Genomic DNA, 23,913 nt, shown 5'->3' with positions numbered 1-23,913 from the left:
CATATAACAAGGCAAATATCTTCATGAGAGATATTATAATAATAATGTGTAATAATTAAATAATATAAGTATAATATATTATTAATATATAATATACAAACTTGATAAAACTGACCCTCACAAACACGAAGTCAAAGGTAAAATTCAGAGGCGAGCTCTCAGAACCATTTGAGGTCAAAACAGAACTGCGCCAAGGCGATGAACTCTCACTGCTATTATTCAACTGCTCACTAGAAATGTTAATGAGGAAATGGTTCAAAAAATGCCCCCAAAAGTAAAAATAGGCTGAAAAATCAAAACAAATTGTTTTTGCTTTGCCGATGACTTGGTACTGCTAGCAAACCACATTGACAAAGCTGAATCACAGATATTAGAACTTCAAAACATTGCAAATAAAATTGGCCATTTAGTAACCCTATTTAAATACCTCAGAGAAATAATAACAAATAACATAAACGAAAAAAACCTCAATCCAAATAAGAAGAAATAAACTAGCTAAAGCTCGCAAATTAATCTGGTGCACTTAAAATAAAATATGACACTATAACAAACCAGAAGCCATTTATGCATAAAAAACACTCTTCTACCTGAACAAACAATCAAAGACAGACTCCAAAAAATCGAAAGAAGAATTGGAAGAACCTGCATCAATAGAAAGTACCAGAAAGACGGGCAGTGATGGATTGTGCCCAAAAAAGTTGTGTACAAAGAGTAAGAACCTATCACTGATACCATGCATAAGAGGAGACTAGGATTCTTTGGACATATCATGAGGATGCAAGATTCAAGACTTCTGAAACATCTAGTACAGTACAATGTCGACTTGAAAAACACCTAGACAGGATGCAGATGGATCAGAGAAATAAGAGAGGATCAGAAGGAGATTGGCCTTATACCAGAAGACACCAAAGATAAAATAAAATCAAACAAGAAAATCAAGAACAAAAACACTCACAACACGAACATTTTCAACATTTGAAAGGGCAGAAAGATTGGAACGTATGAAAAAGTACTGGGAGGACCGCAAGGCCTAAACAGTTCCACCAAATGGACTGACTAACCTGATCTCAAGGGGGTCATAAAAGATAATAATAATATATTCATATTTCATATTAAACTAATATACAATTAGTTTAAGCATCCCTAGCCAGTAAGGAAAGTGAAAATGAAGTAGAATTCTAATTCTTTCTTTACTAACGTAAATATTCTGTTGAGTAATTATATACAACATGTGAAAATCTAGCCCTCTGAAATTAAGTTGATAATAAGTGACAGTTTATTCTGATCATCATCATGATCAGTCTGATCAATATAATTACCTTCAGAGAAAGCAAACCTGATTATTAGTAATTGGATGTTAGTTGCTTTTACCATAGCCATAAGAAATACTGAGACAAATTGTATAAAAGAACAAATTAATGCAGCAAAACAGGGTTTTATACGCAAAACTAAAAGGTTAAAAATATGTTTATATAGAAATTAAAAATATTTTATAATAATTTTAATCAATTCATTGGAGAGTTTTCTGAAAGTAATATTCGAATGTGTAAAGTAATCAACTTCTGGTTAAAGCTTTTTGTTAATTATCTTCATTTATTTAATAAATTACTTTTAACTAATGATATACATAATAATTTCTTGTGGAAAAATCAGTTTTAAAATAAACATTGAAGTTTCTTCAAAATTTAATTTAATTATTCAGTTATAAACAACTGAGAAATTTAAGCTTGTGGTTTACAGCCAATTCTTGTGTTTACCTCAGGCAGGATTTGACTATTTCCTTAGTCAATGAAAGAAGTAACCAAAGATGTGTAAGCTTCAGTTCCTTAATCTTTTTGTAAAATTCGAATTTGAATAAAACACAAACAAAATTATATAATTTTATAGGAATTAATTTTTAATAAACAAATAAAATAACTTACTGTTGGGATTTGCAAAACAATGTACTAGGACTATGCTGCATAAAGTTATTAAAGTTATTTTCTTTAAAAATTAATCATTCATTTGTATTTACTATACCTCATTAGTGTCTTACTTAAGATACAAAAATCATGAATCAAGATACGATCCCGGTTTAGTGCATTAACTAATTTTATGGCTGAAAATGCCATTACCACCAAAAATATTTAATTACCTAAGGGTGAAAGAAACTTTATTGAGTGGAAATCTAAAATAAATTTTAGTGAATGAGTGATGAAAAATTTTATAAAGAAAATGACAGATGATTTCTGGGAGAAAGATTGATTTAAATGTACATTTATTCTAGAAATTTACAATTTTATGTTAGTACCAACATAAAATTAAATGAAAATTAAATTAGTAAATGTAATGAGAGTGAGAATGAAAATAATTTTCTAAAAAAATACTGAAGAACTAATATGTATGGTGAGGAAACAGATTTGTGAAGATATTTTATCACAACACATAGTAATAGGGATGCTACAATTGGTCATAGGCCTGTAGTTACTGAGGAGAGAAAGCATGAAGGAGTGAGAAAGACAGAGAGACAGATAATTTATTTCCACTGTAAGCTTAGTCATAAACAAAAAAAATCATCTTTCAATCTATCAAAATTGTGTCTATTTAACTAAGTTTGGATTATTTTTAGGATTTCTAAATATTTTAAATCAACGTGCACCAGGAAATGCTGGCTTGAAGGATCAAGTATTGGCACTGAAATGGGTAAAACATAATATATATAATTTTGGTGGAGATCCTTTAAATATTACAATTTTTGGTGAAAGTGCTGGCGCTGCTTCAGCACAGTATCATACCTTTTCTCCACTATCTCAAGGTAAGAAATCATGACTGAATTCTTCAATTAAATAAATGTAATAAGAAATAATATTCAATATTTCTAACCAAGAAATATTGAATATTATTGTTTTATATATTTTGGAGATTTCTATGAAAATCCATATTTAAAAGCTTATTACACAATTGTTTAAAGTGCATAATTTTACATTTTAAAGTAATTCATTAATATTAGACCAATTCAGTTTACTGGCTGTGTCTCGGGAAAGAGTAACCAGTAATTGTGCAATAACTGCTGTAAACTGCAACTGGTTACTGCTAATGTAAAGCAGTACCATCGCACAAAAAATTTATGTCAATCTTTAATCATTTTGCAATGCCAATTGATAAGTATTTGTTAATTTGTTTGTGTGGCATCACTAATTTTAATGAAATCCTCACATACAGTTTACAGTTCAAAGGTTGGACCCAAGTGAATACTAAAAACTCTTAAGAGTACTCTTAAAGAATAGTAAATAATCATTACACACAATAGACTCTTATACCAGTAGCATCTAATGGTAGTCCACCCAAATAAAAAAACAACCTCTCTTTACTGCTAGTAATTACAAACTGTTTGTCCTATTTTCTTACGATAATTATTCCTTTTTTAATTTTATATTGATCTCTTATAATATATTCACAAAAAAAAATTTTAATTTTCTTCACTATCTATTACTTTACCTAGCACTAAAATATGAATTTCTTCTATATTAGTGGTAGACAAGGTAGTATACCTTGTCTACCACTCTTACTTAAGCTAATTATATTCCCTACTCTGACTAAGAATGCCTGTGTTTATACTTTCTGATAAGCTTAATCTCCAGCAAGAGATTCGGTTGAAGAACTATTTTACTTCTAGAATTCAAAGGTGACATAAGTAAATATTGATTTCTAAATAAAGTGGAAAAGTGCATTTCTTTAGAAAATAAATTACCAGTTCGCTATTACTATCGGCCAAGAAGTAAAAATTGCTTAAATGTATTAGTTTCAAATTTATTGTTAAGTCTTTATCAACCAGTCTCAATCAGTCTTTATCATCTGTTGTACTCAGATAACTACTGAAAGGATGCTGCACCCTTTCAAGAATTTTTCTTTTTTCCGTACTCCCACAGACCCACCTGTTATGCTACTATTCTCAAAGGTGTGCAAACCTTTACCTGATGGATAGGTTCGCATATAAATATGTGCGACACTCCTTACTTGTGGTACAGTATCCTTACTAATTTGTGATATAATTTTGGTGTACTGTACTCAAAAATTACATCACCAAATCTCAGACAATGTTTTTTTCTGTCCACGACTATTTATTCAGTTGCCAGCAGCTAGGCTCCCAACTTCATACCATAATCTGAACTGCAAATTTTAGTAACAGCATTCATTTTACTTTACTTTATTTTTTATTTTTTTTTGTTATGATTTAGGACTTTATCATAGAATAATAATGGGAAGTGGGTGCACTGAATCCATGGGCATTCACTGAAGAACCAAAAGGTCGTGCCTATCAGTTGGGTGAAATATTAAAATTTAATGGCACGAATGATAATGAATTGATTGACTATTTAGAAATTATACCTGCAAATGAGTTGATTGTGGCTCAGAACAAAATGATAAATAATGAGGTGAGTAAGTTTCCGGATGTACTGTTTTTATTAATTTTATTAAGGCTGAAGAACTATTCATTTTTTTCAGTGGAAATGAATTTATTTTTGTTTAAAAATCTCAAAAACATTTTGACTATAAATTAAATACCAATTTAATATTAAATAAATTACTTCCATATTTTATATGAAAACAGAAAAGATATCTATAAAATATGAATACATATCAGTCAGTAGCTAATGTAATAAAATTTTTGTAATTATATTTAACACCAAGTGATGTTATTTCAGTAGAAATAACCCTGTTTGGGTGAAAAAAAGCATAGCTGAAGAGAAAAGTAGCTCAAATGTGATGAAAGTGCTGTTAGCAAATCTAAAAATATTTTTCTGTATGGGAACAAATAACATTTTTGATAATCAAGTGTATTGTTATATTAAACACTATAAACCTACATTAAGTAACATAAATTATTAAATTATACATACAGAATGATTCAGAAGTTATAATAGATAATTGGAAACTGATTTTAGTGCTTGAAGTTAGTAAAAAGAGATCATACTAACATATACTCGAAAACCCTTTGTAATCGAGACATTGCTAGCGAAAAATTTTGCTTGGATTTCAGTTCCTCCAGTGAAATAAGGTCAAACTGATATTTTTAAGTCGTTATAGGAGTAAACTTCATGGTTTCTTATGTCTTTTGATCTGAAAAAGAGAGTAAAACAGGTGTCCCAGTACTTTTCCTCCCGCAGTTTTCATGATAACCAACGTAAAAACAGAAAAAATTGATGATGAAAAACACGTTTTTTTAGGTTTAAAGTACAATAGATTTTTTAATGACTAATAAATGAGTAAATTTTATTACCTAAACATGTAGAAACATTAAATCCGAGAAAATTTATGTAATGACGTATATGAAAAACAAAAAAAGAATTTACATGTTTCATTAAAAACAAAATTTAACAGAAAATGTTGTGAATTTGTAAAAATTAGTAACAGATGTTTTTAGTACAATAAACTTAGACCTTTGAATTGTACTTTCCCGTCTAAATAGGGCCATAGCAGAAATATTGTGGAAGGAAAAGTAAGTATTGTAATCGGTCCAATTTTGGCATATGCAGTTTTCACCAGAACTTGATGTTTTGTCACCTAAGGAACCCCAAAAACCAAATGGAAATTTTCCAGATGTTATTGTCCGTATGTACATGTTTGTTCGGTGTTGCCCTCTAAATCATCTTGTATATTAAGAACTAGTGACTAGTAATGGGAAGAATCATGAACGACCCCGTTCTTTCGATTCGATATATTATAGTGAACAAAAGAATTGAGAATCGGTTTGCAGGAGAAACTGATTTTGTTTACTCTTCTCAACAATGAATTGGGTAGGCAATAGAAAACAAAATCTTTTTCAGTTTCGATCCATAGCAATCTTTCTTTTGCTTAGCTTTATGTCCGCACGTGATACGTAACATATTACATCACTACTACTAATGTTTATTGAACATTCGGAAAATTTATCACTGCTTGATTATAAGTTATTTTCATTAAGTGTGCTAATTAACCGAGTTAATCTAAACTATTAAAATTTATCAGTAAGCCCCAAAACACATTTTTAATGTTTAATCACAGCGAAACGAAAGGTAATAGTATTGTATATACAAAATCTATCTAATTTCACTAAATTTATACATACATGACACAAAAAATGAAGCTGACATCAATATCAAATTATACATTTAAATTAATAAAATTACCGTACCTTATTTTTGAGCGAGCCATTCACACCATCTTTGATTTTTTATCACATCGATAGTTATGATTTATATTTACTTTGATGTTTTTACTAATACACATAGTTATTTACATAATCACACACAAACATTTTGTTTTTAAAACTTTTTGATTCTATTATCACAAAAAAATAATAGTAAAAATTAAGTAAAATAAATAATTAATAAATACTTAATAAACTTTACTTTATTTTACGAATTTACATGTAGAAATATAATTTTTTCAAAATTCTTTGAAGTAAGTCTACTTTGCCTTTCAGTTACAACTGTTCTGCTTTTGGAAAAAATTTGATTGCAGGGTACAGAGGTTGCAGGAATGCTAAGTCTAGTTTGCATTATTTTGAATAATTGTGGATAAATTAACGGCTTTCTTTCCACCAAGAGAGAGGATTTGTGTTCTTGAGATGATCAGTTCATTTATATATTTATCTAGTTCTAAAATTCCTGCAATTGCTGGGATTGAATTAATTAAAATTGGTGTTACTGTTTTCAAAATCTTCCCATACAATTGAAATGCAGGCTCAATAATATCTTGTTTGGTTTCAAACCTATCCTCTTGATCTGAATACTTTGAACTTTCTGCGAAAATTTTGTGTAAACATTTTGGTAAGATGCTTCATCTTTAAAGCCCTTTTTCTTAAAGCAAGAATCTAATAGCCTGCTTTCAAGTAAAATATTATTATTTTCAATATCCTTAAATTTATGTTGCAGTTTGTTTAATATCTTGTTATATATTTTAATGATTTCAGAATTTTGAGTAGAAGATTTAATTTTAAGTACATGACTTGTCATTCCTTGCACCAGTAAACAAATTTTTGAAATAGTGACAGTCTTTTGAGAACTTATTTCAATAGCTCAAAAAAGTGTTTTTTCATCATTGAATTTTTCTAACTTACATTGAATATCATGAAAACTATGAGAGATATAATTCTGGGACCTGTTTTATTCAATATTTTAGGTTAAAAAACATAAGAAACCATCAAGTTTACCCTTTATACAACATCTTAAAAATTTCTATATGAACTTAACTATAAAATTAGTACTGTAATTTTTGGATAAACATTTTTCTTTATTTCAAGCTGTAGAATCAGTTCCTAAATTATTTCTCTCTACTCCTGATGTGTGTGTGTCCTAATAAATGTGTGATAATTATAGTAAATAAGGTTATTTCAGAAAAGAGAACACCTTAGTTTAGAAAAAAGGAAATTATCTGAAGAGAAAATAGCATAAGTATGATGAAAGTGCTCTGTCCAAATATATGAATATTGTTATCTTTCTGTCATCATCATCATTTGATGATCTGCCTAGTGGCAGATCCCTTAAGCCGCCACTACCTCTATTTCTGTCCCAAGCCTTCTTCGTTGTTCCCTTGCAGTTTCCTATCTTCACCTCATCTATTGACTTCATCCTTCTTCTTCCTCATATCCTTCTTCCTTTTACTTGCTCTTTCAATGTGGTTTTTAAGATTCCAGTTCCTCTAATCACGTGACTTAACCAGTTACTTTTCTTTTGTGTACTTCCTGCATAAGTGCTTTTCTTCTTTCATTCATTACTTCCTAATTCCTCACTTTATCTGTCCATCCCATTCTCTCATATTCACATTTCAAAAGCCTCACCCACTCCGTCTCCCTCTTCCTCATCATAAATGCACAAAGACACTCCATATAGTATTTGGCCAACCTTTTCCTTAACTCAAGTCCAGATGTTTATTACATAGTAATTTTCTCTTCATATTGAAGATTTCTTTTGCCACTGCTATCCTTTCTTTTATTTCCAAGGCGCTCTTCTAGTTATCTATTACTATAGCATCCAAACATCTTAATTTTGAATCTCTTTGTTGTTACCATCTTCCACTGCTTTAATTTTTCCTTATTTATTTTCATTCAATTTTTGTATGAGAACAAATCAAATGTAGTGCTGTTTATGTATTCAGCTCCATAAACTAAAATCATATTATGAGAGATACAGTTATCCTATAATTTTACATAAGATAGTAAATTGCAATTTTTCCTTACAACAAGTCATTACAGAATACCTTGAAAGTCTCAAAGTAGTTGCATATGTTAAATTGAGGGTTAATAAGGTAAAAATTCAAACAGCTAAAGCTTCATTTAATAAATGGTTTCCATAGATCACTGAAGTTAAAATATTCCAGCTGCAGTTTTTGACATGCTAAAATTTAATGTGTATTTGCTTAATGACCTTCAATATGTATTTGCTTTTCTTTCAATGTCTTTCACAATGTCTTCTTTCAATAAAAATGATTATCATCCTCCTGACATCTTCTAGGTCAGCAACAGGAAGGTAACATTAACAGGATATGACATTAAATCCAACTGCCCCAACAAATCTGGATAGGTGGATTAGAAAATTAGTAAAATATCATTCATAATTGTGTAGGAAATAATAATAATAAAAAAAAAATTAAGTAAGTTCTTGGTATGTGAAAAATAGAGAAATAAACTTAGGAACAATAGCACAGTTGTATGAGAAATTAATCTGTTTTATTTTTTCCTCTGTAGGTTCTAAGTTTTAGTTTACAATTTCTTTATAGATATATTATTTTATATGTTTTTCTCATATAACTGTATACCAAAAAAATCGTTTACTTAAAGTTGTATTCTCTTAATGAAATTTGCCTTACCAAAACATGTTCCTAGGATTACATGTGGCTTTTATATAAGTTGAAGAAAACTTGTAACACCTGTTTTCAACTCAAAGTGTTGTGCAGAAATTAGACAAGACAAAAAGAAGAACTTTAATTACAAAAAAAAAAAAAAACATTAAGCTTATTTTGAGCCAGTGCAATTTGATGAAAACTGAGAACTGAAGAGAGTTTTTTTATTTGATTTCTTAAACCTGTAAACTTTTTAAAAATTTATCTCTAAGTTTTGAAAGTGTAATATTTATTAAATTTATTTTGTCATTTTTATAAAGTCTATATTTTTAAATAATGTTCAGTGTAGACCACCATGGACAAAAACATAAATATTAATTTCTAACACACCTAGAATCATTTTTATTTTATTCATTTTCTTAATTTCTTTATACCAAGTAGTTATAAATTCATATTGAAATGAAAAATCTTAAATTCATATAAAAAAGCATAAGAACCGATTATTTTCTAAATAAACTGAAATGTATATCAAATAAATATTTTAGGGGACTTGAATGTTTTTTGGTCAATTAACTTTATTGAAAATATAAAAAAATATTTACTTATAGTTACAAAATTAATGTAATAAGACCCATTTTTATATTAATGTAACATAAAAATACAAAAGTAAGTCATTTAAAAAATAAATTGTTGAAATGTTTCACCACACTGATCAGTAAATTAAAAATTATTCTTTGGAGTTTTTAATAGTGTAATATTTTTAATTATTTTCAGTTTGCTAAACAGTGTTTAGACTTCCCATTTCTTCCGAGCATAGAAGTGAAAGGTACAGGCAGTAATTTCTTGACAGAACACCCTAGAAGGCTTTTGGAAAGAGGAGAATTTGCACATGTCCCTACAATTATAGGTATCAACAGCAAAGAGGGGATTTTTACATTACGAGGTAAGTATTTGTGTATCAATGAATTTGCATCCACATGCATATTTGTTTATTTGTGTTTAATCATTTTAAATCGATATATTTCTCATAATTAAGTAAAATTTTAATTAAAATGTAATGGAACATACAGCACAATAATATTACTCGTGTAGCACTTAACAAAAATGTAGAAAATTAACAAAGATCATTAAGTAAAAAGACAAATACTGGAAAGTTATACCATGTGTATACATAAAAACGGTAAATAATTTTAATTATTACAAATAATGTCGGATAAAGCTTATACTTACTTCATGTAACAAAATCTCACTATTTTAAGCTTCATTTTGTATTTAACTATTGGTCTTGTCCATATTAGACAAACCAGACTTATTCTTGAGATGCATAGGCAGTTAAATTCCAACAGCAAATTATATATGCATTCAAATTCTCATAAAGGTAACTACACCTCTTTTACAGAAAGAGTAAATTAATTTATAGATTTAAATTTTCTCTCTCAGTTTTATTAGTTACTTTTATAACTAATTAAAGTAACTATAAAATGAATGTGTCATTTTCTAGGGCAGAATAGCACTTTGTAAGCTTGGCATACTATTATTAACAGTATGGCTCAGTGAAGGAAGTTACGAAGCTGAAACCACTTCAATCATTATTTTACTTTTACAGGTATGTTTACCGTGAAATAGTTATTTCTAAGAATGACTGTGCTGCTTTAAGAAATGACAGTCTCGTGCCAGTATGCCGAGATCCATTTTGATAATCATCATCATTTCAACCATTACTGATCCACTGCACCATGAAGGTCTCTTCAGCATGTTTCAAGCTAATATGGTCTTGTGCGATCTTCTGCCAGTTCAGTCCAATGTACTTGATAACATCATCAATTGGTCTTTTTTGTAGGCGTTTAACATTTAGTAATATCCATTCAAGTACTAATTTATTTCATTTACCCTCAATTCTTCTTGATTCATGACCTAATCACTGCCATAAATTTAATATTTATGATAGTCATGTACTTTCATCAGTTCTCTGATCCATTTAAAGGGCTTCCTATCCCCATCTGATAGCTCCAATCATATATCATTCCATATTTCTTTGTGCTACCTGCAGCTTCTGTAATGATTGAATAGTTAATGTTACTTCCTTAGGCAAGAATTGGCAGAATGCTCTGATCAAAAACTTATTTTAAGGTAAAAGGGGAGTTTGTTCTTGAAAAAGATGTTAAGAGCCCCGAATGCCTCTCATTCAAGCTTAACTCATCCTTCAACTTCTTTGACTGTATCATCCTCAGTTGACATCCATCAGCCAAAATTATGGGTTTTGATTATATATGTACAGATTACAGTGCTTTATGTGCTCATTTGGTAGTAGTGTTATTTTAGTAGAAGTTTGTAAAGTAACTATGCACGTACCACACAAAAACCATTTTTAATAGAATTATTTAATATTTAAACTAATCTCAGCTTTACTGTAAATTAAAAAAAAATTTTTTTTTAGACTTAAACACTAGCTTATGTGATTCTTTTTAATCTCAAAAGTTTTTTTAGATGTGAAGGTGGGTTGTTCCTGGTACAGTAAACTGCATTCAGTTGTTTAAGCATGTGGAGTTTAAGAATAAATTCCTCCATAGTTTTTCCTTTTTTTAACTTCTTATAAGTGATTCTGGTGAATTTAGATCCACAGAAGATGGTTGAGATATTTTTTTAGAGATAATACTTATTCTTGAACACTTCATGAAACTGGTTATCAAGTTTAATGTACTTTATTAAAATCTTGTTGAAACCATGTTTATCAATTTTATCTTCAGTAATCTGTGAACAAATTTAAAAATGTAATAATAATAATAAATATAAAACAATTGAAAAATATAAAATTGATTATCTCTTTTTTCTTGTTTAGCCTCTAGAATCGCCATAAGATATAATGAAATGAAATGTTAGTCTTGTACAGTCTCAGGTCAACCATTCCTGAGATGTGTGATTAGTTGAAACCCAAACACCAAAGAACACTGGAATCCACAATCTAGAATACAAATCTGTAACTGCCTTCACAATACAAGTAACTGCCTTTACTTTAAATGGAGATTTTACTGTACATTCAATTATCAAAACAGCCCAGTGAACCTTCAAAGTTGGGTTAACAATTACTAGGATTTGAACTCTCAACTTCAAAATCAGCTGATTTACAATGTCGCGTTCACCACTAGACTAACCCGGTGGGCTGATCTTCTCCGGGATTTTGTAATTTATACCAAGGTTTTTTTTATAAATAGCATGTGAGTCCAAAATGAAAGCATTTGTCTGTCTACACACAAAATCTTCATTCATAAAAATTCATTAATGCATTCATAAAAATATAAATCTCTTGAAAAAGCAGCATTAAAAAATTGTATTTACATTCAACTATAAATCTAAAACATGGAATAGAATGTACATTACAACTGGATCATAAATGATATTGCTGGTGCCAGTTACGGTGAAAAAAAAAAAAAAAAAATAAAATACTACTCAGTATGTGATAGCATGTTTCATATGTTTATTAAGTATTGAAACACTTCTCATAATTATTTTAATTTGAATGAGATATGTTCTAGATTTAGAAAAAAAAAATTCATGAGAAAAAAGTTTTTCTCTTGAAAATTTTTATACATTATTAAAATTAATTTAAATTTAAATTAGTCCATAATGCATACAATGTTCAACTCTCTGATATTACAATTAGGATAAATTAAAAAATGTATAAATAATTACTAAAATAATGAATTTATTTCCTATCTAACACTACTGATTAAGCCTTTTTTTTTTTTAAATATACATATGATTTGTATTTGTAATAAAGACTTTTTGCATTTTTATCATCATTAATGATAAAACATATGAACAAAACACTCTGAAACTAGTGAAGGTAAGTAACACATGATCCTGGGAAACAACTTTCATTAATCAGAACATCTTTGAACTGAAGTAACTTTTATCACTCAACACAGAACTGCTAATTACAATCAGATTAATAAAAACTTCTGCTCATGTGTCCAGATTTTAGGGATTTTACTACATATTCATATATCAACACAGTCCAATAACCCTTCAACTGAGAAGTTGGGTTGACAAGTAACTTCATATTTCACATTAAATCACTTAAAAGTTGTATATTTTTACAAATATTATATACATATACATTTTCTATTGTGTTCTTCAGTCATTCTGTTGCATAGGAAATTTCACCTGCCTTTTATTAATTCTGTTCTTTTCTAATTCTGCATTATATGATCTATAACATGTACATATAAATAATATGTACATGTAATAAATAGGTGCGTAAAAAATGTGCATGTCTTTAAAATATTTGTGAATGTATTATGAAATCAACCACCATGACAAGACAGAAGTAAATTAACTAGCTCTTTAAAAAAAAAAAAAAAAACATTGTTACATTTTGTTTTTTTTTTTTATTGGTAAGACATGTGTCAATATATTATTCATCAAGAAATAAAATGAATTTCAGTTTTCATTACTTTTTCAAACAGTTTGTCTTTCTAGCGTCAAGAGAATCTGAATATATGAAGTTTGGATAAAGGAGTTTTTACTATATGATCATTTTGTCATTTTTAGTTCATTTGGAGATTAAATTATTTTACCATTGCATAGAGTTAGTTACTTCTATGATAAGTATATTACTTTCATATTACAGTTAACAGTATTGTGTCATATTCAAATTAAATGATCCATAATTATGTTTAAGTCGCATGATTTTATGGATAATGCTTTAATAAACATTTATATATCTAGTTAAGTGTGGATACTGAAGAGGGGAATGTGAAAATGTTAAAAATTTGTTATTATTTAAATTTTCTTTTAATTTCAGATGCATTTAAAACAAAAAAAGATTATGGAGATTATTACGGAAACTTTATACCTGAAAAATTACATTTAGTTAATGGCAGCGAAAAATACAATGAGTTAGCAAATGAAATTAAAGCATTCTTCTTTCACAATAAGCCAGTAGATGTGAATAATCTTGATGCATATACTAATGTAGGTCAACTTTTATGTCTTTGTATGTTTACTTTACATACTTTGTATGTTTTATTTTATATTGTCAATTTTTTTTATTCGCATTTTTTTTGTTATTAAATTTTTTGCAGTTTAATGATCATAAACTTAAGGTAAAATTCTTATATTATTATCAAGACATACTTGATTTTTATTTTACAGTCAATTTTACACTCTAATTAAGTTTTGTTTATTTTGTAATTAAGATTCATGTTCTTTTTTTTATAAATAACAAAATTAAATTAATGAAGTCTACCAAATGAAAAAATGCAGCTGAGTTTAGGCAGCAATAATTTCTCAATAAACCATCCTAAATACTTGCAATATATTCCAAACCAAAGATTGTTCCTTTGTACATTAGTTTGTAAAGAACTTATTTCAACAGCATTAAATGCAAAATTTTCATTTCCTGCAAAAACACAAGAAAGAATTTTTGTAGACTTTTTACTTTTTTTGTATGTGCCACTCCGGCCTACAGAATTTTAATAAACACTTTTTGTAAAATGGGAACTTTACATATGTTACAAATGGATCCCTAATCTTGACTCGCATCAATATTCTTTTCATCTTACCTCATTACTCTTGCAAAAGTGACCTTTTAAAAAGAAATTGCTATCCTTAAATCCTGTTGCAGAATTAAAACGATTTTTACATATCAATAAACAGTTTTACGAGGCAATTGCAGAAATGTAGCCGTTTATAAATTTGGCACAGTCATCACACCACTGTAGGTAAGATGTACCTATTTTCAGCCACTGTCATTGAATTACGAATTAAAGATTGAAAACTCAATTTAAATCTTTTTCTATCAATAGTACACCGATGAACCACTGATAGGTTTCCTGTTGGGTATTATTGAACTCCTCTTACTATCCTTTGGAAAGTGGAATTGGGTTTGAACATTTCGAGGTAGTAAAAACAGAAACAAATAAAATTCCTATAAAATTGTTAAAATTATTTACAATAAAATCAAACTATTAGACCAAGTTATAAAAAAAATAATTATTTTCTTTTTACAACTTTATTAGTTAATCCTGGAAACGTTATTCTGCAGGTTAAAGAGAACGCTGGATTTTATTGTGTTCAGGTTTTGCAGACGCATGATTCCAGAGTAGTGTTATTGTCTTATAATTCATTTATACATTTATGATCCATTTCGTGTACTTTTCTTCAAAGTAATGAATCTGGAATTCAATTATGTTTTGATGTATTCTTCTGCACAACAAATGATTCAAATATTATACTGATGGACTTTTTCCCTATGTATAAATACTTAGGGAAAATTATTTTATTAGTTATTATACATAGGGAAAGTTATTTATTCTGTTATTTTAGGGACTAAGTTCATATATTTTTGTGGTATAAATATTATTTTGTACATTTTCTTATAAAACTGCAAAACTAATTTAATTGATTTAATATATTTTTCAAATTTTCATATTATCTTAAAAAGATAAAAACTGACTGACTCATGATCAATGTCCAGAAAAAACTACTAAAGAAAGGGAGTCCGACAAGGATGTTCCCTATCGCCGTTACTTTTTAATCTTTACATGGAACTAGCAGTTAATGATGTTAAAGAACAATTTAGATTTGGAGTAACAGTACAAGGTGAAAAGATAAAGATGCTACGATTTGCAGATGATATAGTAATTCTAGCCGAGAGTAAAAAGGATTTAGAAGAAACAATGAACGGCATAGATGAAGTCCTACGCAAGAACTATCGCGTGAAAATAAACAAGAACAAAACAAAAGTAATGAAATGTAGTAGAAATAACAAAGATGGACCGCTGAATGTGAAAATAGGAGGAGAAAAGATTATGGAGGTAGAAGAATTTTGTTATTTGGGAGGTAGAATTACTAAAGGTGGACGAAGCAGGAGCGATATAAAATACCGAATAGCACAAGCTAAACGAGCCTTCAGTAAGAAATATAATTTGTTTACATCAAAAATTAATTTAAATGTCAGGAAAAGATTTTTGAAAGTGTAAGTTTTTGAGTGTCGCTTTACATGGAAGTGAAACTTGGACGATCGGAGTATCTGAGAAGAAAAGATTAGAAGCTTTTGAAATGCGGTGCTATAGGAGAATGTTAAAAATCAGATGGGTGGATAAAGTGACAAATGAAGAGGTATTGCGGCAAATAGATGAAGAAAGTAGCATTTGGAAAAATATAGTCAAAAGAAGAGACAGACTTATAGGCCACATACTAAGGCATCCTGGAATAGTCGCTTTAATATTGGAAGGACAGGTAGAAGGAAAAAATTGTGTAGGCAGGCCACGTTTGGAATATGTAAAACAAATTGGTAGGGATGTAGGATGTAGAGGGTATACTGAAATGAAACGACTAGCACTAGATAGGGAATCTTGGAGAGCTGCATCAAACCAGTCAAATGACTGAAGACAAGAAAAAAACCTAAATTTTAAAGATTCATGTTGTTTTAAATGAATCATATGAATGCTAATTAAAACTTAATTCCTTGCAAAAGCCTTGTTAGCTTAATGTCATTGGTTATTGGTGTTGAAGGTACTGGCTATCCCACAAAACTCTGGTCCTAGAATATCTATATACTTCTGCCTAGTTTTAGTATAAGAACTGACAAAAGTGAAAATAGCACATAGGTACGAATCAATAGACGAGCAACAGCTAATGATTGGTTCTAAATAGAAAAAAGTTTCTTGTTCATAATCCTTCAATGTAATTTTATTTATTTATGTAAAAATTAAAAAAAAAAAAGAGTATTAATACTGTTTTGGTTTTTAGTTTTTTCTTGGTTCTTAAGTTTTGGTTTCTAAAAAATTGTTTGGATATATTTTCTAATATTTGAGATTATATTTTACTAATAAAATAAAAAAAGAAGAGGTTTTTATACACTTTTGAGAAAAACTTGTCTGAATTTATCTTTTTTTTTCTTAATACAATGCAGAAACAAAATGTGTGATTGGATTAGGCTTAAACTGATTCAGTTTATACCAGTATATATTTTATTTTAACATATGTATATATATATATATATATATATATATATATATAGTTATAATTTAAAAAATGAATCATTATTAATTATTCTTTAATATTATTATTCCCTAATATTATAGAGGTTATTATTCTTTAAATATTCTAGTTAAAAGTAACAAAAGCCATTGTTTTAATGACATTTCCTTAAACTAAGATTAATCAGTAACTCGGAGTTATAACCTTTGGAAACTTCTAATAATTAAATCATTTGTAATAGCATACCTTCTTGAATTTTATTATAGTTTACTAATTATTATAATTTACTAATCAATTATGCTTCTGTCTAGGTTTGTGGTGACATCGCATTTGTAATTGGTATATATGAAACTATAACCTATTTTTTAAAATATTCTGATTCAGTCTATATTTTTGAATTCACTTTTGAAGGAAAATTAGGCACTCTAGGAAAAGCCATTCAATCAATGAGACCTGATTTGAAAGTTCCTGCTGGTAAGAAAATTTTAATCAGTATGTTCATTTTAAATTATTAATTAAATATATAATGTAAATAATTAAATTTTAAGTCACAATATCTGAAATTTATGTAACTCTCAGGTAAAGAGGTTTCAAAAGATAAAGAACAGAAATAAATGGATTAAAACACCTCTAACTGTAATCAACACTATAACAGAGAGGCATCTAGCATACCTTTCTACCACAAATACAAAAGATATTTCTATTAAGAGTACAAATAAAAAGAGAATTATGAGTCCAAGGCCAGACAAAGATTGTTGGGCATATATTTCATCATGACTAGATAGTTTCATAATAACCATTAATAAATACTGATATTTTGTTAATACTAGTGTTATACTTTTAAGACATAAGTTAGTTGTATGGTCTTACAATTTTCATTCATAAATTTTACATTTGAATCCTCAACAGGCTTGATGTTTTTTCATATTTTACAAATTTCTCTACTATACTGCCATGCAAAATCCTTAGAGATGTGTGATAAGTTCATCTTTTTCTTAAAATAAATATTTCACGATCATTTCTGGAAGAAGATGAAACATACTTATAAACTTATTATTTGTAAAACTTATTATTATTTTACTTCCATAAAACAAATTATAAATTACAACATAATATAAATTAGTTCATACATATTTTAATATTATTTAATAATTTTGTGTATAGTTGCTTTTATTTTTCATTAGACTTTTATAAATATAAACAAAAAGTTGTTTCCATAATATACTTCACTAAAATGAAGACATGGGAAAAAGACATAGCCTTGGATAAAAGAAAAATTTTACAATGGTATGTTCTGGATGGAACATGGCTTTAAATTTCTCATAATAATTAAATGTTTATCCTGTTTAAAGTAAAATGTTTCAGTTAAAAAATTTTACTTACTTGGTAGTTGATAATGATTTATCTTTTATTATGAACATTGAGCAAGACTTGTGTATTATAGAACGCAAATTGCAACATTTAATAAATGATACTAATAATGATAAAAAATCATCTAATAAAGAAATTAATTCAAATAGAATATTTTAACAAACACAACTATACCTGTATTTAGAGGTAATGTATTAGAGTGGCAGGAGTATTTTAATATATTTATTGATTTAATACATAATCAAAAGTGATGAATAACTGCCACCTTGATGAAGTACTTTGGTTAGGTTTAATTATTCTGAATACTTTGTTTTACTGGTTCAATTAAATAAATAATAGTCTTTATTATTTTATGTTATAAATTAATTTTATTGTAATATTTGAGCACGTAATAATATTATATATACAAATATTATTTTATTATAATATTTGAACCTGTAATAACATTAAATATACCATTATTGTATTATCACATATTGAGTCATTGATGGCTGGCAGAAGACTGACTATTCTAGTGGGGGATCCAACATAAAGTAAAGCTTTGCTTTTAGCGTGGAGGGAGCCGAGTACAGCTGCCTGGAGCTGTGTTAACCATTTAAATAAAATCTAAAGTTCCTCATTAATAATAAAATTTAAATAAGTTAAAATCATAAATTGAAACCTGGATCTCAATATAACTGCTCGACAAAAATCATATGCTATATATATATATATATATATATATATACACACACACACACACACACACACACACACACGAGGTGCTACCCAAAAATTCTGGGAATTTTACCATAAAAATAAAATAGCTTTCCATAACTTATAATTTCCACTGTCTCCTTCAAAGTAATCCCCTTGGGCATTGGTACAGTGATCCCAGCGTTTTCCCCATGATTCCATGCATCCCTGGAAGTCTGCAGGTGTAAGTGTTCGAAGAGCGTTCTATGTTTCTTCCTGAATCTCCTCAATTGTGGTAAAACAACAGCCTTTCAATTGAAAAAAGTCACACGGGACAAGGTCAGGCGAATAGGGTGGATGGGTGGGAAATCACTACTGTCTTTTTGAAAACCAAGAAATTCCGAACGGCTAGCAATGTGTGAGCGGGCGCGTGGTCATGGTGCAGAACCCAGCTGTTGTTACCCCACATATCTGAACGTTTGCGCCTAATGCTTTCACGTAACCGCTTCAAAACTTCACAATAGAACATCCCATTGACAGTTTGACCAAGAGGAACAAATTCCTTATGGATAATGCCTTTGATGTCGAAAAAACAATCATCATGTTCTTTACGTTGCTGCGAACCTGGCGACTTCCACTGCGATGACTGCTGCTTATTTTCAGGGTTATACCCATACACCCATGTCTCATCTCTGTTTATGATGTTGGAGATGAAGTTAGAGTCATCATCTCTTGCTGAATTTTTCAATTCACTACAGACAGCTACGCGATTTTGTTTCTTGTCGCTGTTCAACAGTCTCGGTACGAATTTTGCAGCAATGCGTCTCATGTTTAAATTGTCCGATAAGATGCTACACGGAACCATATGACATTTGTACGATTGCACAAACATCATGGATTGTTTGTCTACGATCTGCAACAATAGCCTTTCGCGATGTTTTCCAGTGTTGCGCTTGTTGATGGTCTTCCTGAACGCTCATCGTCATCGACTGTCGTTCATTCATCTTTAAACTGTAAAAGTAAAAAATTTTACTTTTACTCATAGCATTGTCACCAAATGCTTCCACAAGCATGCGATGGGTTTCTGCACCAGTTTTTTAAGCATGAAGCAAAATTTGATGCGGGTTCATTGCTCTTTAAAATCTGCCATTTAGAACTTTGCCGAAGCAGTAAAACACAACTTTACACAACCGCACGAAAGTCAACAATGCAACCTCCCAGCGTCACAGATGTTGGAACAATGATTCACAGTGTACTGTTACCCACCTCTAGCGGCAGCAGTTCGTACCAGCAAGGTTTGCGTGCAAAATTCAAATTCTCCGAACATTTGGGTAGCACCTCGTATTTTATTATTTTTTTACATATTGTAATTTAAATTACTATATATAATAACATGAATAATATGATTTTTGCAATTACAAATAAGTTACATAAGTTACAATAAGTTTAGTTGTGAATAAATGAACAATAATATAATTAAATTGTTAATATTTAACAATATTCATTGTGATATGAGTAATATTAATATTACTCATATAAATGTAAAATAAATTAATTAAAAGCTCATAATAAATATAACTTGTATAGTATTTTGATTAATAATAATCAACTTATTGCTAAATAAATAATAATACAATTGAATAATTTAATTTATAACAGTTTGAAATTATATTCACATTAATCTTAAATAATAAATATATACAGGAATCCTAATCTTCAAAATCACCCAATTATTACTGGTATCTTGTTGCACTAATATATATAAATATATATGCATATAAATCAATACATAATCATATAATAATTATATAAATGTGAAATCATAATTAAATTAATACAAATATGTAAAATAGGTTATAAATATGAAAACAATGTTTATGAGCATGTGTTCATAGTCATATTACAAGAATATAATCAAATGAAATTACAAAAACAATAGTATAACCTACTGGATTTCAGTTATGTTTGAGACTAATGTAAGCTGTGTTTTTTGTTTTTAGTTTTGTTGTTTTTTAGGGATAGTTTGACAGCAATGGGAATGTTACACATATGGCATTCATATTGGTGGCATCCTGACTGAGGCAAGAACGAGGCTGAGAGATGCCTTTTGCCAAGGTTTTTAAGATGACTTCTGGTAAAGCCCATAAGGGCTAGGTACGTAGGGGGTAATGTGACAACTGCAACTGTCACATAGTGGGTGTCTTCCGCTACAGGGTCAGGTCAAGTACGATGGTTCCAGAGACTAAACAGAAAAATGAAGGTCATAATAAATTCATGAAATTTAAGATTTTAGTTGGTGAAAAATTGAAATAAAAAGAATTAAATACAGTTTTCAGTAATTTGTGCTAGAAAAAAACAACCACCAACTAACATAACAGTCTATTGAACAGATACGAAAGAAAGATAACCACTTAAATTAACTTAACAATAAATAAAAATTGTAAACTTATTTTTTTTAATATTTAGTTCAGTTTCTTTGAAATCAATTTTATTTTTTTAATGCAGTACTAAGCAATAATGACTAGAAATAATCTGGCAGTTTCCCCCAATTTCATTTTATATCCAATAATTTTAAGACCTATTTCTCTTCCTTTTTACTGAAAAATGACAAACAAAATTATGAATTCTTTTTTTCACATTTTCATGTAAAAATATTTACTTCTAATTTTATGATACATAATTAAATAAATTTCATAATTAGTGAGTGATTAATATTGTATAATATTAATATTATTAATTAACTGATTATTTCTCTACTTGTGGAGGACTTATTGAAAAATGATTGGTGGGGTTGTTGTTTCGTGTTCTTAAGAAATGAAAAAAGTTTTTTTTTTATTTTTTGGGCTCTCATACCCAAGGGATAAAAGTAACTTTTTAGAATGTAATCCGTAAGTGGGGATAATAAATTTAAAAAATAAGTTTTAAAATTGTTCAAAAAATACAACGATACAGCCAAAATTCTAAATAAACAAACTTGCTGTTTCCTAGGAAGGGGATGACAATTTTTGATTTCAACTTTTGATGAAAAATGTTTTTACTAAAGTGCATCAGTAAAGATTTAAAATTTTATTTCAGCCAAAAACTCCCACCCTTTTTTTCAATTTTTGCAAAAAATTAAATAATACATTCTCACCCCTAGAGGGTAATATCTGTGTACTAATGTTGAAGAAAATTGATCAACAGCGTCCAACATACATACATATGCACAAACGTCCATCTGAGGAATGTCTAAGAATGATAGTTAACCAATCATAAAAAACAAATTTAGACCCCTTCTTCATTTTACTCAAATCCATTAAGAAAAAGTAAAATTAATGTAAAATTGCTACTCAAAATCTATTTATTGTTATTTTCATAGGTGTTAGTCATGCTGATGAACTTGGTTATATTTTTCCAAGGGTGGAAATTGATTCAAACAGTCCTGAATTAAAAATAGTTCATGTAATGACCAGTATGTGGACAAAATTTGCCAAAACGAGGTAGGTATATTAATAATACATACGTTTACTGAAATTTTGTAACTAGTAGTAAGAACTTGTTTTTTATTATAATTCCTTGAATATTTTATTCTTCAAACATGAAATTGACTTAACAGAGTTTATTAGAAGGTATAGTAGTGGTCAAATTAATCTGAACACAGGGAATTTTTAATTTATTTCTATGTTGTAATACATGCTTAAACATACAAGTTTTTTTGTAAAATGTGAAATTATTGTTGTTTAGTTATTTAGAAATTTTCTTCTTACAAATAGTGTTTTGTGAAAGTTTATGTCATTTTTTATTACAAAATCATATTTTTGTGTCTTGAATATGTGTAATGCAGAACATAACTCCAAGAAAGTGGTCGAAAATTGTTTCTCTTTCTGATCATACAAATATGATATAACAATAAATAGCTTTTGAGTCTGGTGTTGAATTAGGGACAATGAACACTATTTTAAAACAATTTAAAGAAAGTGGTTCATTTTTACATCAAAGGAAAACTAATTTGGCTGAAAAAAACTATTCTACTAATGTATTACCAATTTTTAGTACAAATAAATATTATCTTGCATTCATATGATTTTATTTATTTCCAGTACTCCTACTGAAAAAATCAATGCATCATTTTACTGGGAACCAGCAAGTAAAGAGAAGCTGAATCATTTAGATATAAATAATCCTCTGAAATTAGAAGGTACAATATTTCTACCAAAAAGAATAACATTTTGGGATGATATTTTTAGAAAATACTCATTTAAATAATAATCAGCAAAACGTACTTTATAATGCTTCTGTTCAATAAATATTTTTTTTAAACTTAATAGCAGAAGTAAATAAATCTTGTATATATTTATATATATATATATTATTGAATATATTATATCCTCTACATCTACTTTATGTAAAATAGAATAATGTAATTTATAAAGTTATTATTTTTGTAATTAATTTTATCAACTGAATTGTCAAATTATAATTTTTACTTAGAAAATTTTTTTTTTATTGTAATAAATTAGCAAGAAAACTGCGCAAATAAAATACAATATAACAGAAAGGTGTGTTTTTTTTTATTTATTTAATCTGCTACAACTGTAACTTATATTTAATATTAATTTTTAATATAAGGGCATATATTTTAATATATGTCCTTTACCTTAGTTAATTATGTAAGTTAGAAGAAGTGATAATGATGAACAAAGGTTAATTTTGTTGCTACAGACTAATAACCTAACTGTAAACTCAAATACTATTAAAAAAACAGTACTTTCACAATAATGTAACATAACAAAAATATAATGCATAAAAAATTGCATGTACAAATAAAATCAACTGACTGTGGTTGACTAGTTTGTTTAGTATCTGGATCAACTGGTCTTAAACCTATCAGGTTGGTCTAGTGGTGGAATGAGTATTCCCAAATTAGCTGATTTGGAAGTCGACAGTTCCAGCATTCAAGTCCATTTGCAACAAATTGTTTTGCAAACATTAACATTTTGTTTGATGATATCTTAAGTTTGTTGTCGATTAAAGAACAAATTAACGACTTTCCTGAATTGCAAAATGAGATACGGTTAAATAATTTCTCCTTTTCTATTG

The 23,913-nt window shown here is 28.5% G+C and overlaps 1 pseudogene; it reads left to right on the top strand.

Moving 5' to 3' along the window:
- LOC142320121 (juvenile hormone esterase-like) overlaps nt 1–23,276 on the top strand; it is a 34,173-nt pseudogene extending 10,897 nt beyond the window's left edge.
- The last annotated feature ends 637 nt before the right edge of the window (nt 23,277–23,913 follow it).

The sequence above is a fragment of the Lycorma delicatula genome, chromosome 2 (assembly GCF_047948215.1).
Source record: "Lycorma delicatula isolate Av1 chromosome 2, ASM4794821v1, whole genome shotgun sequence".
NCBI lineage: Eukaryota > Metazoa > Arthropoda > Insecta > Hemiptera > Fulgoridae > Lycorma > Lycorma delicatula.
Note: the sequence above shows the minus strand (reverse complement) of the source record. Positions and strands in the feature narration are given on the sequence as shown.